This window comes from Salvelinus sp. IW2-2015, unplaced genomic scaffold, assembly GCF_002910315.2.
Source record: "Salvelinus sp. IW2-2015 unplaced genomic scaffold, ASM291031v2 Un_scaffold1287, whole genome shotgun sequence".
Lineage (NCBI taxonomy): Eukaryota > Metazoa > Chordata > Actinopteri > Salmoniformes > Salmonidae > Salvelinus > Salvelinus sp. IW2-2015.
In genome coordinates this window covers 191,106-208,490 of record NW_019942819.1, presented here as the reverse complement: position 1 = coordinate 208,490, position 17,385 = coordinate 191,106, and the positions used below count along the sequence as shown (strand labels likewise).

The window sequence follows — 17,385 nt, the reverse complement described above, 5'->3', positions numbered from 1 at the left end:
ACAAGACAAACTGATAGTAGACAAGACCAACTGATAGTAGACAAGACAAACTGATAGTTGACAAGACAAACTGATAGTTGACAAGACAAACTGATAGTAGACCATGACAAACTGATAGTAAACATGACAAACTGATAGTAGACAGAGACAAACTGATAGTAAACAAGACAAACTGATAGTAAACAAGACCAACTGATAGTAGACAAGACAAACTGATGTAGACAAGACCAACTGATAGTAGACAAGACCAACTGATAGTAGACAGACCAACATATAGTAGACAAGACCAACTGATAGTAGACAACGACCAACTGACAGTAGACAAGACCAACTGATAGTAGACAAGACCAACTGAAGTAGAGACAAGACCAACTGATAGTAGACAAGACCACCTGATAGTAGACAAGACCAACTGATAGTAGAACAAGACCAACTGATAGTAGACAAGACAAACTGATAGTAGACAAGACAAACTGATAGCAGACAAGACAGAAAGTATGGAGCAGCCCCCCCCTCCCCCATGATCAGAGGACATCTGTACATACCACTTTCTGCAGGCCGTCAATGAGGTTCCCCACTACAACCCGCAGTCCTTTGAGCTCCTGAAACATGGTGCTGAGTTCCTCACAGGATCGTTCACACATATCTGCTCCCAGATTCTCTGTCTTCTGGCCAATGAAGTTAGTGGTCATGGCGGTGGAGGAACTCACATCCACCATGTCTGTGCTCTCACTCACCACCGTGTTGGTGTCTTCTGACAGGAGGACGGGGACGGGGATGTGGACGGGGGGTACAGATGGACAGAGAGAGAGGGAGAATGGATGAAGAATTGATGATTATTACATGTGATGAACCCTGCTGATGCAAGAGCATAATGAAGAGGAAAGCACAATGAACTTCATCACATAATTCAATTATTTTCAGTCTTTCCTATCTGTTAAGATCGTCTTAATGAGTCCTTAAAGCAGATGTCATTGAGCAGAAACAGCATGGAGATTGAGGGATTGCATATGTTTCACTTTAGGAAATGAAGTCTTCCATCTATGTGAACTATATCATCAGAAAGCACAGAATCTGAGGAGGTGTAGAAGACAACTCCTAATAGAGCTGTCTGCTCACAACGTGATGCCTCTTAAATCTTCATGACCCCAGAGATATGGAGGGCACTCAGTAGAGTCCTCAATGTGAAGCACATTGTTCTCTTTCATCATCCACTTCCTTTTTATTTTTAACATGGGGCCTCAGCCTGTCTAGCAACGTAGTATGTCCCAACTGGCACAGTATCCCTTTGTAGTGCACAACCTTTGACCAGGGGCGTATGGTGCACTATATAGGGAATAGGATGCCTTTTGGGACGCATTCCTAGACTTCTCCATCTTCTCTCTCTGTGTCTCTGTTCAGGATAAAGTGCTGATCTACAGCAGGAAGCCAAAGCAGCCTGATCATGTCCAACACACTGACACTGATTCTGGTCATGTCCAGCACACTGACAATGATCCTGGTAATGTTTCAACACACTGACACTGATCCTGGTCATCATGTCAACACACTGACACAGATTCTGGTCATCATGTCCAACACACTGATACTGAGCCTGGTCATGTCCAACACACTGACACTGATCCTGGTCATCATGTCTAACACACTGACACAGATTCTGGTCATCATGTCCAACACACTGATACTGATCCTGGTCATTATGTCCAACACACTGACACTGATTCTGGTCATCATGTCCATCACACTGATACTGATCCTGGTCATCATGTCCAACACACTGACACTGATTCTGGTCATATCCAACACACTGACACTGATCCTGGTCATCATGTCCATCACACTGACACTGATCCTGGTAATCATGTCCAACACACTGACAATGATCCTGTTCATCCTGGTCATCATGTCCAACACACTGACACTGATCCTGGTCATCATGTCCAACACACTGACACTGAGCCTGGTCATGTCCAACACACTGACTCTGATCCTGGTCATCATGTCCAACACACTGACTCTGATCCTGGTCATCATGTCCAACACACTGACACTGATCCTGGTCATCATGTCCAACACACTGACACTGATTCTGGTCATCATGTCCAACACACTGACACTGATCCTGGTCATCAATGTCCAACACACTGATACTGAGCCTGGTCATATCCAACACATTGACACTGATCCTGGTCATCATGTCCAACACACTGACACAGAGCCTGGTCATCATGTCAACACACTGACAATGATCCTGGTCATCATGTCCAACAACTGACACTGATTCTGGTCATCATGTCCAACACACTGACACTGATCCTGGTCATCATGTCCAACACACTGACACTGATTCTGGTCATCATGTACAACACACTGACACTGATTCTGGTCATGTCCAACACACTGACACTGATTCTGTTCATGTCCAACACACTGACACTGATTCTGTTCATGTCCAACACACTGACACTGATCCTGGTCATCATGTCCAACACACTGACACTGATTCTGGTCATCATGTCCAACACACTGACACTGATTCTGGTCATGTCCAACACACTGACACTGATTCTGGTCATGTCCAACACACTGACACTGATTCTGTTCATGTCCAACACACTGACACTGATCATGGTCATCATGTCCAACACACTGACACTGATCCTGGTCATCATGTCCAACACACTGACACTGATCCTGTCATCATGCAACACACTGACACTGATATTGGTCATGTCCAACACACTGACACTGATTCTGGTCATGTCCAACACACTGACACTGATCTGTTCATGTCCAACACACTGACACAGAGCCTGGTCATCATGTCCAACACACTGACACTGATTCTGGTCATCATGTCCAACACACTGACACTGATTCTGGTCATCATGTCCAACACACTGACACTGATTCTGGTCATCATGTTCAACACACGGACACTGATCCTGGTCATCATGTCCAACACACTGACAATGATCCTGTCATCATGTCCAACACATTGACACTGATCCTGGTGATCATGTCCATCACACTGACACAGATTCTGGTCATCATGTCCAACACACTGACACTGATCCTGGTCATCATGTCCAACACACTGACACTGATTTTGTTCATGTCCAACACACTGACACTGATTCTGTTCATGTCCAACGCACTGACACTGATTCTGTTCATGTCCAACACACTGACACTGATTCTGGTCATCATGTCCAACACACTGACACTGATTTTGACCATCATGTCCAACACACTGACACTGATCCTTTTCATCATGTCCAACACACTGATTCTGTTCATGTCCAACACACTGACAATGAACCTGCTAATGTCCAACACACTGACACAGAGCCTGGTATTAATGTCCATCACACTGACAATGATCCTGGTCATCATATCCAGCACACTGACACAGAGCCTGGTAATCATGTCCATCACACTGACAATGATCCTGGTCATCATGTCCAACACACTGACACTGATCCTGGTTATCATGTCCAACACACTGACACAGATCCTGGTTATCATGTCCAACACACTGACACAGATTCTGGTCATCATGTCCAACACACTGACACTGATCCTGGTCATCATGTCCAACACACTGACAACAAAGCCTGGTAAATCATGTCCAATACACTGACAATGATCCTGGTCATCATGTCCAACACACTGACACTGATCCTGGGCATCAAGTCCAACACACTGTCACTGATCCTGGTCATCAGTCCATCACACTACACTGATCCTGTCATCATGTCCATCACACTGACACTGATCCTGGTCATCATGTCAACACACTGACACTGAACCTGGTCATCATGTCCAACACACTGACACAAAGCCTGGTAAATCATGTCCAACACACTTGTCACTGATCCTTGTCATCATGTCCAACACACTGTCACTGATCCTGGTCATCATGTCATCACACTGACACTGATCCTGGTCATCATGTCCATCACACTGACACTGATCCTGGTCATCATGTCCAACACACTGACACTGAGCCTGGTCATGTCCAACACACTGACTCTGATCCTGGTCATCATGTCCAACACACTGACAATGATCCTTGTTCATCATGTCCAACACACTGTCACTGATCCTGGTCATCATGTCCAACACACTGACACTGATCCTGGTCATCATGTCCAAGACACTGACACAAAGCCTGGTAAATCATGTCAACACACTGACACTGATCCTGGTCATGTCCAACACACTGACAATGATCCTTGTCATCATGTCCAACACACTGTCACTGATCCTGGTCATCATGTCCAACACACTGACACTGATCCTGGTCATCATGTCCAAGACACTGACACAAACCTGGTAAATCATTTCCAACACACCTGACACTGATTCTGGTCATGTCCAACACACTGACACTGATTCTGTTCATGTCCAACACACTGACACTGACCTGGTCATCATGTCCAACACACTGACACTGATTATGGTCATGTCCAACACACTGACACTGATTTTGACCATCATGTCCAACACACTGACACTGATTCTGTTCATGTCCAACACACTGACACTGATCCTGGTCATAATATGTTCATGTCTGTCTGTGCTGTCTTGCCAACTCTTATGGTCATGTCTGTCTGTGCTGTCATGCCAACACTTATGGCAAGACTAGGTTTTTCTGCTCTATTTGTTGCATGCTTTGTTTGTTTCATAGCCACAGATAATGCTTTTTTTATGACCATTGTGTGATAGACACAATAATGCTTTTGTTATGACCATTTTATCATAGACACAGATAATGCTTTTGTTATGACCATTTTATCATAGACACAGATAATGCTTTTTGTTATGACCACTTGCTTTCTTTTGTATTGTGTCAACAGTCCCTACAGTTTACAATCACTATGCAATATGCATCTCTTCTATGATCCACGTTGTCTCACTCATAATCCTGTGGTTTTAATGGATCACAAAGGTCTCATTACAAGTGACAGACTATTAGAAGTCCTACAACATGATAAACTGTCCATAGAATAACATACATCTGCTTAACAGTTGTGCTGCTTAAAATGATAAACTCGATAGAACATTATGTTGATGAGTGGCCACAGACTGGTGTGTCAGAATGGGGGTCCTGGTGAGGAAAGGCCTGAGGAACGCAGCATCTCCAGCCAGGTGTGTGTGTGTGTGTGTGTGTGGTGTGGTGTGGTGTGTGTGTGTGTGTGTTGTGTGTGTGTGTGTGTTGTGTGTGTGGTTGGTGTGTGTGTGTGGTGTGTGTGTGTGTGTGTGTGTGTTGTGTGTGTGTGTCGGTGAGTGAGAGAGAGAGTGTGTGCGCGTGCGTGAGTGTATGGTGCCAATACATTCAGTGTCAGTGTGTTGGACATGATGACCAGGATCAGTGTCAGTGTGTTGGACATGATGACCAGGATGAACAGGATCATTGTCAGTGTGTTGGACATGATTACCAGGATCAGTGTCAGTGTGATGGACATGATGACCAGGATCAGTGTCAGTGTGTTGGATATGACCAGAATCAGTGTCAGTGTGTTGGACATGATGACCAGGATCAGTATCAGTGTGATGGACATGATGACCAGAATCAGTGTCAGTGTGTTGGACATAATGACCAGGATCAGTATCAGTGTGTTGGACATGATGACCAGAATCTGTGTCAGTGTGTTAGACATGATGACCAGGATCAGTGTCAGTGTGTTGGACATGACCAGGCTCAGTATCAGTGTGTTGGACATGATGACCAGAATCTGTGTCAGTGTGTTGGACATGATGACCAGGATCAGTGTCAGTGTGTTGAACATTACCAGGATCATTGTCAGTGTGCTGGACATGACCAGAATCAGTGTCAGTGTGTTGGACATGATCAGGCTGCTTTGGCTTCCTGCTGTAGATCAGCACTTTATCCGTGAACAGAGAACACAGAGAGAGAAGATGGAGAAKTCTAGGRMYGCGTCCCAAAAGGCATCCTATTCCCTATATAGTGCACCATACGGCCCCTGGTCAAAGGTTGTGCACTACAAAGGGGATACTGTGCCAGTTGGGACATACTACGTTGCTAGACAGGCTGAGGCCCCATGTTAAAAATAAAAAGGAAGTGGATGATGAAAGAGAACAATGTGCTTCACAKTGAGGACTCTACTGAGTGCCCTCCATAATCTCTGGGGTCATGAAGATTTAAGAGGCATCACGTTGTGAGCAGACAGCTCTATTAGGAGTTGTCTTCTACACCTCCTCAGATTCTGTGTGCTTTCTGATGATATAGTTCACATAGATGGAAGACTTCATTTCCTAAAGTGAAACATATGCAATCCCTCAATCTCCATGCTGTTTCTGCTCAATGACATCTGCTTTAAGGACTCATTAAGACGATCTTAACAGATAGGAAAGACTGAAAATAATTGAATTATGTGATGAAGTTCATTGTGCTTTCCTCTTCATTATGCTCTTGCATCAGCAGGGTTCATCACATGTAATAATCATCAATTCTTCATCCATTCTCCCTCTCTCTCTGTCCATCTGTACCCCCCGTCCACATCCCCGTCCCCGTCCTCCTGTCAGAAGACACCAACACGGTGGTGAGTGAGAGCACAGACATGGTGGATGTGAGTTCCTCCACCGCCATSACCACTAACTTCATTGGCCAGAAGACAGAGAATCTGGGAGCAGATATGTGTGAACGATCCTGTGAGGAACTCAGCACCATGTTTCAGGAGCTCAAAGGACTGCGGGTTGTAGTGGGGAACCTCATTGACGGCCTGCAGAAAGTGGTATGTACAGATGTCCTCTGATCCATGGGGAGGGGGGGGCTGCTCCATACTTTCTGTCTTGTCTGCTATCAGTTTGTCTTGTCACTATCAGTTTTCTTGTCTACTATCAGTTGTGTCTTGTCTACTATCAGTGTTTGTCTACTATCAGTGGTCTTGTCTTACTATCAGTTGTCTTGTCTACTATTCAGTTGTCTTGTCTACTATCAGTTGGTCTTGTCTACTGTCAGTTGCTGTAACTATTCAGTTGGTCTTGTCTACTATATGTTGTCTTGTCTACTATCAGTTGGTCTTGTCTACTATCAGTTGTCTTGTCTACATCAGTTTGTCTTGTCTACTATCAGTTGGTCTTGTTTACTATCAGTTTGTCTTGTTTACTATCAGTTTGTCTTGTCTACTATCAGTTTGTCATGTTTACTATCAGTTTGTCATGTCTACTATCAGTTTGTCTTGTCAACTATCAGTTTGTCTTGTTCAACTATCAGTTTGTCTTTGTCTACTATCAGTTGGTCTTTCTACTATCAGTTTGTCTTGTCTCCTATCAGTTTGTCTTGTTTACTTTCAGTGGTCTTGTTACATCAGCTGTCTTGTCTACTATCAGTTTGTTTTGTCTACTATCAGTTTGTCTTGTTTACTATCAGCTTGTCTTGTCTACTATCAGTTTGTTTTTCTACTATCAGTTTCTTGTATACTATCAGTTGATCTTGTCTACTATCAGTTTGTCTGTTTACTATCAGTTGGTCTACTACTATCTGTTGTCTTGTTTACTATCAGTTGTCTTGTCTACTATCAAATTTGTCTTGTCTACATCCAGTTGTCTTGTCTACTATCAGGTGGTCTTGTCTAACTATCAGTTGGTCTTGTCTGCTATCAGTTGTCTTGTCTACTATCAGTGTCTGTCTACTATCAGTTTTTCTGTCTACTATCAGTTTGTCTTGTCTACTGATCAGTTGGTCTTGTTTACTATCAGTTTGTCTTGTTTACTATCAGTTGTGTCTTGTCTACTATCAGTTTGTCTTGTTTACTATCAGTTTGTAGGTCACTATCAATTTGTCTTGTTTACTATCATTTGTCTTGTTTACTATCAGTTTCCTTGTCTACTATCAGTTGGCCTTGTCAACTATCAGTTTGTCTTGTCAACTATCAGTTTGTCTTGTCTACTATCAGTTGTCTTGTTAACTTCATTTTGTCTACTATCAGTTGGTCTGTCTACTATCAGTTTGTCTTGTCTACTATCATTTTCTTGTCTACTATCAGTTTGTCTTGTCTTACTATCAGTTTGTCTTGTCTACAAACCAGTTTTCTATGGAAACTGTGTTTGTGAACAAATTAGTGCACTCCATGAACTAATGTTACCAGTTACCTTGATTCCTTTAAAATAATGTTTATGGAAGATTTAGACTAGGGTAACCAAGAAGATTAGGGAACATTTGGGAGTCGATATGAATATTGAAGTCTTCTTTGGGGTTAACATGAGAGACTTTCTAGAAGAGCTGCTGTAAAGCAAACCAAAGACCCTGTTGAAGTCATGAAGCAAGGCGTGGTAGAACTACTAAAGCAGTGAGCTAACTGTGTTGTCAGAGTCAGAGTGTGAATCAATGACTGCGTTTTATGCACGTAACATGTGATATAGGAATGTTCCCCAACTTCCCTTGGCTGTGATTGCGCTTCAGCTAGCGGCTCCTCTCAAGCCTGATATCGCTGTGTTTAAACAGACCATGTGCTTCATTCTCTTTCCTCTGTGTGTCTGTGTGGGTGTGTGTGTTGTGTGTGGTTGTGTGTGTGTTTTGTGTGTGTGTGTGTTGTGTTGTGGTGTGTGTGTGTGTGTGGTGTTGTGTGTGTGTGTGTGTGTGTGTGTGTGTGTGTGTGTGTGTGTGTGTGTGTGTTGTGTGTGTGTGGTGTGTGCTGTTGCGTTGCATGCATGCGTTGTTCGACTGCATCACTTGAACAGCTACGGTCCCCAAGGCTCTTCCAGACCAAAATGGTGTCTTCATAACACTGAATGGAGCTACACTACCCTCTGTGGATCACACACACAATCTCACACACAAAAACACAAATCACAACACACACACACACACACACACAGCTTAAACTTAATAAAGGACCTCACGTGTTGCCCTCCATTGAAGCAGTAAGATTGTCAGGAGCAACATGTACTGTAGCTCCCTATAGCTTTCTCCCAGATGGAGGGAGTATGAAGTTATTCTATGTGTCTGTCTGTTGGGGTTCTCCTCAGACAAAGAAAACAGGCTAGCTCCATGCATCTTCCTTTCATATGGATAGAGTTATGCATCCTATGTGCTTTTATTGTCATTTTTTTTGCTTTAAAGAAAGCTTTTTGACTGTAGGCTATGTCTTCCTGGCTGTCGTATCCTCAGACAGGCTTTTACTGTAGAGCAGGGTGTCAAACTCATTTGCCCCGGGGCCGCATTCGGTCTTCAATGAGGTCCAGAGGTTTTACTGAAAATGTGTTGTATCTCCTCACTGTCAACATTTTTACTCAAACCAACCCTCCTGTAGAGTCTAGACTATGTGTGTCTGTCTGTGTCTGTATCCTCTCTCCTCAGGCTGAGTAAAAACCAGTGTGAACTCTGTCTGTCTGTCTGTCTGTCTGTCTGTCTGTCTGTCTGTCTGTCTGTCTTGTCTGTCTGTCTGTCTGTCTGCTGTCTGTCTGTCTTGTCTGTCTGTCTGTCTGTCTGGTCTGTCCTGTCTGTCTGTCTGTCTGTCTGTCTGTCTGTCTGTTGTCTGTCTGTCTGTCTGTCTGTCTGTCTGTCTGTCTGTCTGTCTGTCTGTCTGTCTGTCTGTCTGTCTGTCTTCTGTGTGTGTCTGACTATGTCTGTGTGTCTGTCTCCTCTCTCCAGACCGAGGAGAACACAGTGATGAAGGACACTCTGGGAAAGATAAAGAACTCCAAGGAGAAACACATGTGCTGGCAGGATGGACGGATGTTTGAAGATAAGGAGGACTGGGTGGTGGACAGCTGCACCACGTGTACCTGCCAGGTAGGAGACATACAAACCTCCTTCAATGGAGAGACATGACAGACACAGAATGTCTTTGGGTGGATATGTTTTTGATTGATTGATAGATTTGTTTGGTTAATTGGTTGGTTGGTTGATTAATTGATCCCAAATGAATCAGTCATAAACCTTTGAGAAGTGCCCAGATCCTGAGGTTTTACAAGACACTAGTTCATTCATAGGTCACCTATAGCAACTAATGTCCCCCAAAAATGTTTTTTGGCACATGACAGGACTCAAAGATCGTGTGTCACCAAATCACCTGTCCTCCTGTAGCCTGTGCTAGCCCCTCCTTCCTCGACGGAGAGTGTTGCCCTGTGTGTCTGCGTAAGTAGCCACTCATTCTATAAACCGTTATATCATTAAACCCTTGCAACAGACTAATCCTGACCCATAACCATTGAACAGAAGGAAAAGTAGCAGAATGTGCCTTTAATAACRGTTTCCATAAGCTTTACAGGAGTAATCGCAATTAGGAAACGTACTGAAGCGAAAAAGAGACTCCTGWGCCCTGTAAAAACAATGGCATCACATTGACCAATAAACAGTTGCTTACCTTGCTTAATTTCACACCTAGCTGAAGATTAACAATTACTATAACACGTATTCTCTCGCAAACACACTTCGCTTCATTTCACATCTGGCTGAAGTCCTTTCTAGAGCCAAGGCCTCTGATGCCAGATCTGAGTACCAGAGAAACAACGTTTCCATGCATATTACGTTTGAATAATCAAGCCGTGTTATTGTTGTACAGCTGGTTGGTCTGTAAAGGGACGACCACATTTTATTGTTCTACATGAAAATAGCAGCACTACAGGCTGCCGTACTCTGAAGTGCTGAAGTGGTCTCTGTGAACCATGAYGTCATATAAAACCCAAGCATCAAAACAGACTGCTCTCCAGAGCTTTGTTTCTCTGCATCTTTTGAAGCGTTCCTAGTTCCAACAATGACACAGAGCAACTGTAGATGAGATGGTGTGTGGGGAAACAAGCTATAATGCAATGAGTTGACTTCATCRTAGAAATATAGCTCTGCGCGTTTATTTTGTTTCAGTTTTGGTACATTTTATTTACATTTAATTGAAATAATGTAATTTTTTATGAGAGCTGATGTTGTAAAACAATATAGACATTCATCTAGATAACAGGGTTTTCACTTTTCAGAGGCAGAACATGATGATTTGTCATTAATAACCCCTTGAGTTTCCCCCAGCCATGGACAGTGAGGACGGCTGGTCCCCCTGGTCAGAGTGGACAGAGTGTACTGTCACCTGTGGGACAGGTACTCAACAGAGAGGACGCTCATGTGATGCCACCAGTAACCCCTGCTCTGGACCATCCATCCAGACCAGGAAATGCAGCCTGGGGAAATGTGACAGCCGAGGTGAGTCAACGTGTCTGCTACCGTCTCMTTTGTGTCAACCTACCTTGATCTCTATTGGTTAGACTGATTCAACTCTAAAGGTTGTTGCGATTTTAAAGACACTTTATATAAMGTTTGATTTAATATGATTTGATTAGACCAACTAAGGACCTTTGGGTGAACATGATGGTACCTCTCTCCCATCTCATACCATTACCACTGAGAAAGTTAGAGTAGATTTAGCCAAAACAGCATTGTGATGTGTTTACAGACAAAAGACAACCACATCATAAATGTAGTATTTTCCTGCAACTGCCAAGTGGGAGTGTGTGTGTTTCTGTGTGCACGTGAGTGTGTGTGTGTGTGTGTTTTTGCATGTGAGGGTGTGTGCGAGTGCGAGTGCGAGTGTATGTTTGTTAAAGGATCAAGAGAGAGGATGATGTCGTTAGAAGCAGCTGTGTAATGATGGACCAGGGGACAAAGTGACTGAATAGACATATAGTGTACTGCTCTGCTAGGCTGGAGATGGCTGGACAGGGACCTCATCCCACTCTGACTCAAAATACTCTCTCTCTCTCTCTCTCTCTGTCTGTCTCTGTCTATCTCTGTCTGCTGTGGGAAATAGGTGACCTAGTACATGGCTGTAGAGGGTGTGTCCATCCTGTTAGCCCTAAAGGACTCACTAGTACCCACCAAACAATGTCACCCATAGTGATCTACATATTAGTGGTTTATTATACTGCATCCAAATTACCCAGAAATGGATAATAAAGACCTTTTAAATCTGAAAATATAATATATGCCATTTAGCAGAAGCTTTTATCCAAAGCCACTTGCAGTCCTACGTGCATACTGTACATGTTTTACGTATGGGTGATCCCCTGGATCAAACACACTATTCTGGCGTTACAAGCGGCATGTTCTACTGCACTAAAAAGGACCACCATATTACATGTATGTATTTTCCTATACACTGCCTTGACTGACCTGTGTGTATTCAGTTCGTCAGGATGGTAGGTGGAGCCTGTGGTCTCCATGGTCATCATGTTCGGTGACCTGTGGCGAGGGTCAGATCACCAGGATACGCCACTGCAACGCCCCCACACCACAACTGGGGGGCAAAGACTGTGAGGGCCAGGGGAGAGTGACACAGCGCTGTGAGGCCAAGCCCTGTCCCAGTGAGTATGGTGGCCTAAGAGGAACAACACAGACAGACAGGCACATTGTCCATACCAGACCTGGGTTCAACATTTTAGCTGTGCACTGATTGAGCTTGCCTCTTTCTTTAGAAAGAGAACTACTTTGAACCCGGGAGTTTGATCTGATTAATAACCACTAACCTGGATTTAAAAACAGGCAGAATGAGACGTTTTATAGCTCGTTCCACTCATATAGGATGGGGCACCATTCACATGCTAAACATTCTGTCTGTCTTTTGTAAAACGTCAAGCTCAAATCATCATGTGCCCTACTGCGGTTATAGCTTCCAGACCGCAACAGGGCTGAGAATCGAATGACCCCTAGGAGATGTGTAAAGTGGTTTGTGTGTGACTGTAGGTCTTCAACTAATACTGTAATTCACTTTCTTACGGTAAAAGAGACTTGATAAGGCAGTAATGTAAAGTAGTAAAACCTCCCCATGGACTCTTGAAGACTAGCCCCCAATGTGATCTAAAAGAGATCCTAACAAACAGTGTGATGGTCCACTAACTGYTTATTTGTTGTCCATGTGCAGTTGACGGTGGTTGGGGACCGTGGTCGCCATGGGCGATCTGCTCGGCAACCTGTGGGGGTGGAGTTAAGGGTCGGACCCGTGTCTGTAACAGCCCCGAACCCCAGTACGGAGGCCAGAAGTGCCCCGGGGAGACCAACGACAGTAACGCCTGCAACAAACAGGACTGCCCTATCGGTGAGTGTGTACGTGTGTGTGTGTGTGTGTGGACTGTGTGTGTTTGTGTGCGTGCGTATGTGTCGCACCCAGCACCTCCACCCTCATCCCTTTCCCTCTGTAACTTTGAGCTATTTCAGTTCATTCTAGCATTCCTGTTTAGTTATTATACCTMATTTCAACATTCCTGTGATAGGTGCTCTTAGAATGGCTTCCAGGCTAATTTATTTACATATTTGTGCTGATAACAAAGTTTGGGAGGATGTGTTTGGCCTATTATGAGAAGGAAGACATTAGCTAATGCTAACATTGCTCTGAAAGCACTGAAACCTGCTAACTTAGAGAGTAATGAAGGGAGCAACCTGAAGTGAGCAACTTGAGCAACCTGGAGAAGCTAAATGTCAATATCGAAATATCAATACACACAATACAAATGTCCAGACGTAGCTGCATTAGGCATGTCCTGGTTCTCTTCATTATCATAACCGGTCGCCATGTTTCTTTCACATGGCTGTTTTAGTTATAGCTCTTTTATATATCTGCTAACCATGCTAATCCCTGTCAGACGGCTGTCTGCTAACCATGCTAAAACCTGTCAGATGCCTGTCTGCTAACCATGCTAATCCCTGTCAGACGGCTGTCTGCTAACCATGCTAACCTATTCCTGGGTTAATATAAAGGTGAATAAAAATGATAAATAAAAAATACTTAACCCAAGCCTCATCCCACTCTACCACGCTAAATACTGGTAAACCAAGCCTCACGACCACCTCCCCTCACTAATATAATAGTGAAACCAAAGCTCGTACACCTCTACTAATAGACTGTAAACCAAGCTCAGTACCATCCTACACCTCTTACTAATACTAAACACCAACCACTCACATTGGGTACGCAGGAGCCTCATACACCTACTCACTAAATACCTGTAAACCAAAGCTCCGCTACCACCTACCCTCTACACTAAACCACTCCTACCGCTATAATACGTAAACAAGCCTCTAACCACCATCCTACTAATACTGTAAACCAAGCATCCTACCACCTCACTCGCTACTAATACTGGTAAACAAGCCTCATACCACCCCCGTCTACTAAATACTGTGAACAACAAGCCTCGTAAATCCACCTCATGCTAATACTCTACAACCAAGCCTCATACACACCACGCTACTAATACCTGTAAACCAAGCCTCTACACCTACCACCTCTACTAATACTGGTAAAACCAAGCCTCCTACCACCTCTTACTAATACCGAAACCAAGCCTCATACACCTTCAATACTGTAAACCAAGCTCTACCACCTTACTTGCTAAATACTGTTAAACCAAGCCTCATACCACCTCTACTAATACTGTAAACCAAGCCTCCTACAACAACACAAGCCTCAACCTCCACACCTCTCTATACTGTAAACCAAGTCATACACACTCTACATACGTAAACCAAGCCTCAAAGACACCTACCACCGTCTGACTAAATACTGTAAACAATCTCATACCACCTCTCCATATACTGTAACAAGCCGAGATACACCTAACTCTCTATACTGTAAACCCAAGCCTCGTAACCACTACCACCTACATACTGTTGTATAACACCTAAGAGTTACCACGCTACACACCTCTACCTAATTATCACTTCATGTCCAAAAGTGAAACACACACACACCCACTCAACCTGAAGGTATATTACAGATTGGAACAATGATTTCGAAACCCTCCCAATAAACTTCTACAGTTCGTTGCCACAACTCCACCACCACACTCCATATCTAGCACACCCACAGCTCCAACACTAATCCACTCCTACACACTATTCCATCTGGGTAAATTCACCACCACTTTCCACACACACATTTAGTCTGGCGAATCACAACTAACATTATCAACCCACACCTTGTGAACAATCCTCACACACGTACCACACCCACACACTTGGTTCTTTTCCCTTCACACCTTCCTCAATTTTGCAAAAATGAAAGCGCTACCACACAACCCCCATACCAACAATTCACCTTTTCAATCCAAAAAACACACCCAATTCACACACCCCGACACACCCAGAACTTGGGGGGGGGGCAAGATCCCCACACCATAGACTGTGGCGGGACTCCCACCAAAGTAGCAGCTGGCAGCCTACAGCCCACACACAACGAACTACATACACACCCCACGACCAAGCCAGGGGGCATGGGATCACCCACCGCTTAATGGGGTTCACCATACAACCTCTCACATACGAATCTATTTTTGCCCCAGCACACCCCCCACATGTCAGAGGGAGTCATTCCCAGTTATACACCAGTGGTTAACATTCTTAACCCCCCCCCCACCACCCACAACACATGGAAAGACAACAGGGGCCACACCCAGCACCACGCCATATAGATTTCACTACCACACACCACACTTACTCACATTGGTAAGAATAATCACACACCCACAACGCACTGAGACTCAAAACTATGAAAATAACAACCAGATATGGAGCCCACACTACCCCCGTCAGTCACCCCAAAAAAGCACCTGTAACCCACCCAACACCAACAAAATCACCACAATATATTTAACACCACGCTTTACACCCGACACCACATCACCCTCTCTCACAAATAGACCACAACCTCTTTGCCTTGATAAGTTTGACAGCTCTGTGGCCATCTCTCCCACAGCCCAGCTTCACTGAGGTAGTCCACCCACCACTGGAATCATCACTCATTACAGGTGTGCTTCTTAATATCGATTTAAATTTGTGGAATTTCTTCCTTCTATTGCGTTTGAGCCAACAGAAGATAGCCTATTTGGTAACGACCAGTCCACATTAATTGGCAAGAACAGCTAAATAAGCAAAAGAGAAATGAACGAGTCCATGCATTAACTTTAATGAACATGAAGGTCAGTCAATACGGATAAATGTCAAACGAACTTTTAAAGTTTCTTTCAGTGCAGTTGCAAAAACCTTTAGGCACTATGAATGGAAACTGGCTCTCATGAAGAACCGCACAGGAATGGAAGACCAGAGTTATCCTCGTTGCAGAGGATAAAGTTTCATTAGAGGTACAAGACTCAAAATTGCAGCAAATAAATGCTTCACTAGCAATTCATAGTAAACAGACACACTCTCAACAGTCAACTCTTCAGAGGAAGACAGTGGTGAAGTCAAGGCCTACAGGTTGAAATTTCTGGCAAAGAAACAATTCTAACACGGAACACCAATAATGAAAAGAGACTTGCTTGGGCCAAAGAATACACAAGCAACTGAACATTAGACCAGTGGAAATTGTCCCTTTTCAATCTGATGAAGTTCCAAATTTGAGACCATTTTGGTCCAAACCGCTGGTGGTCCTTTTGGTGAGACGGTTGGTGGCGTGAACGGATGATCTCCGCTGTGTATTCCCACCATAAAGCAACGATGGAGGAGGAAGGGTGTTTATGGTGTGGGGGTGCTTTCTGGTGAACCCAACTGTCTTTTTTAATATATCTTCGATTTCAATAAGGCACAACTTAACGCAGCATGGCTACCACAGCACTGCAGCGTACGCCATCCCAATCTGGTTTTGAGCTTAGTGGGACTATCCTTTGTTTTTCAAAACAGAATCAATGACCCAGACTACACCTCCAGGCTGTGTAAGGGCTATGTTTACCAAGAAGGAGAGTGATGGAGTGCTGCAATCCAGATGACCTGGACTCCATAATCCCCGATCTCAACCCGAAATTGAAAGATGGCTTGGGATGATCGGCCCACAGAGTGAAGGAAAAGGCAACTAACAAGTGCTGAGCATATGTGGACTGTTTGGAAAAGCATTCCCAGGTGAAGCTTGGTTGAGATGACATGCAAGCGGTGCAAAGCTTCATCAAGGCAAATGTGGCTATTTGAAGACTTGTTTTGTGTACAACGTGATTCATATGTGTTATTTCATAGTGTTGATATATTCACATATTATTCCAAATATGAAAAAGTTAAAAATAAAGAAAAACCCTTGAATGAGTAGGTGTTCTAAAACTTTTTTGAGCAGTAGTGTAGGGTTTGGTAATAATCAAATAAGTTAGCCATTTAATTCACAATTTTTTTTTTTTTTCAATCTCATTTTAAAGTGTATGTGTGTGTTTTTTGCCTGTTCTGCATGTCTCTGTGAGTCAGTAAAGTCCTGTGCAAGTATGGGTGTAAAGGTCATATGTTTCAGGCATGTCCTTCCAGCGGCGTGCCGGTTCACTATTTCATACACACACTAAGAACGGAGAGAATAAGGGGAAGGATGAAGAGGGAATGGTGGGAATGGAGGGTGGAGGGGGGTGGGTGGGGGTCCTCACGTGAAGGATCACTCACCATGGCAATAGGAGGAGGGATGG

General features: G+C 44.0%; 1 pseudogene; it reads left to right on the top strand.

Moving 5' to 3' along the window:
- The window catches only part of LOC112070318 (thrombospondin-2-like), a 51,864-nt pseudogene that overhangs the window by 13,846 nt on the left and 20,633 nt on the right, over nt 1-17,385 (top strand).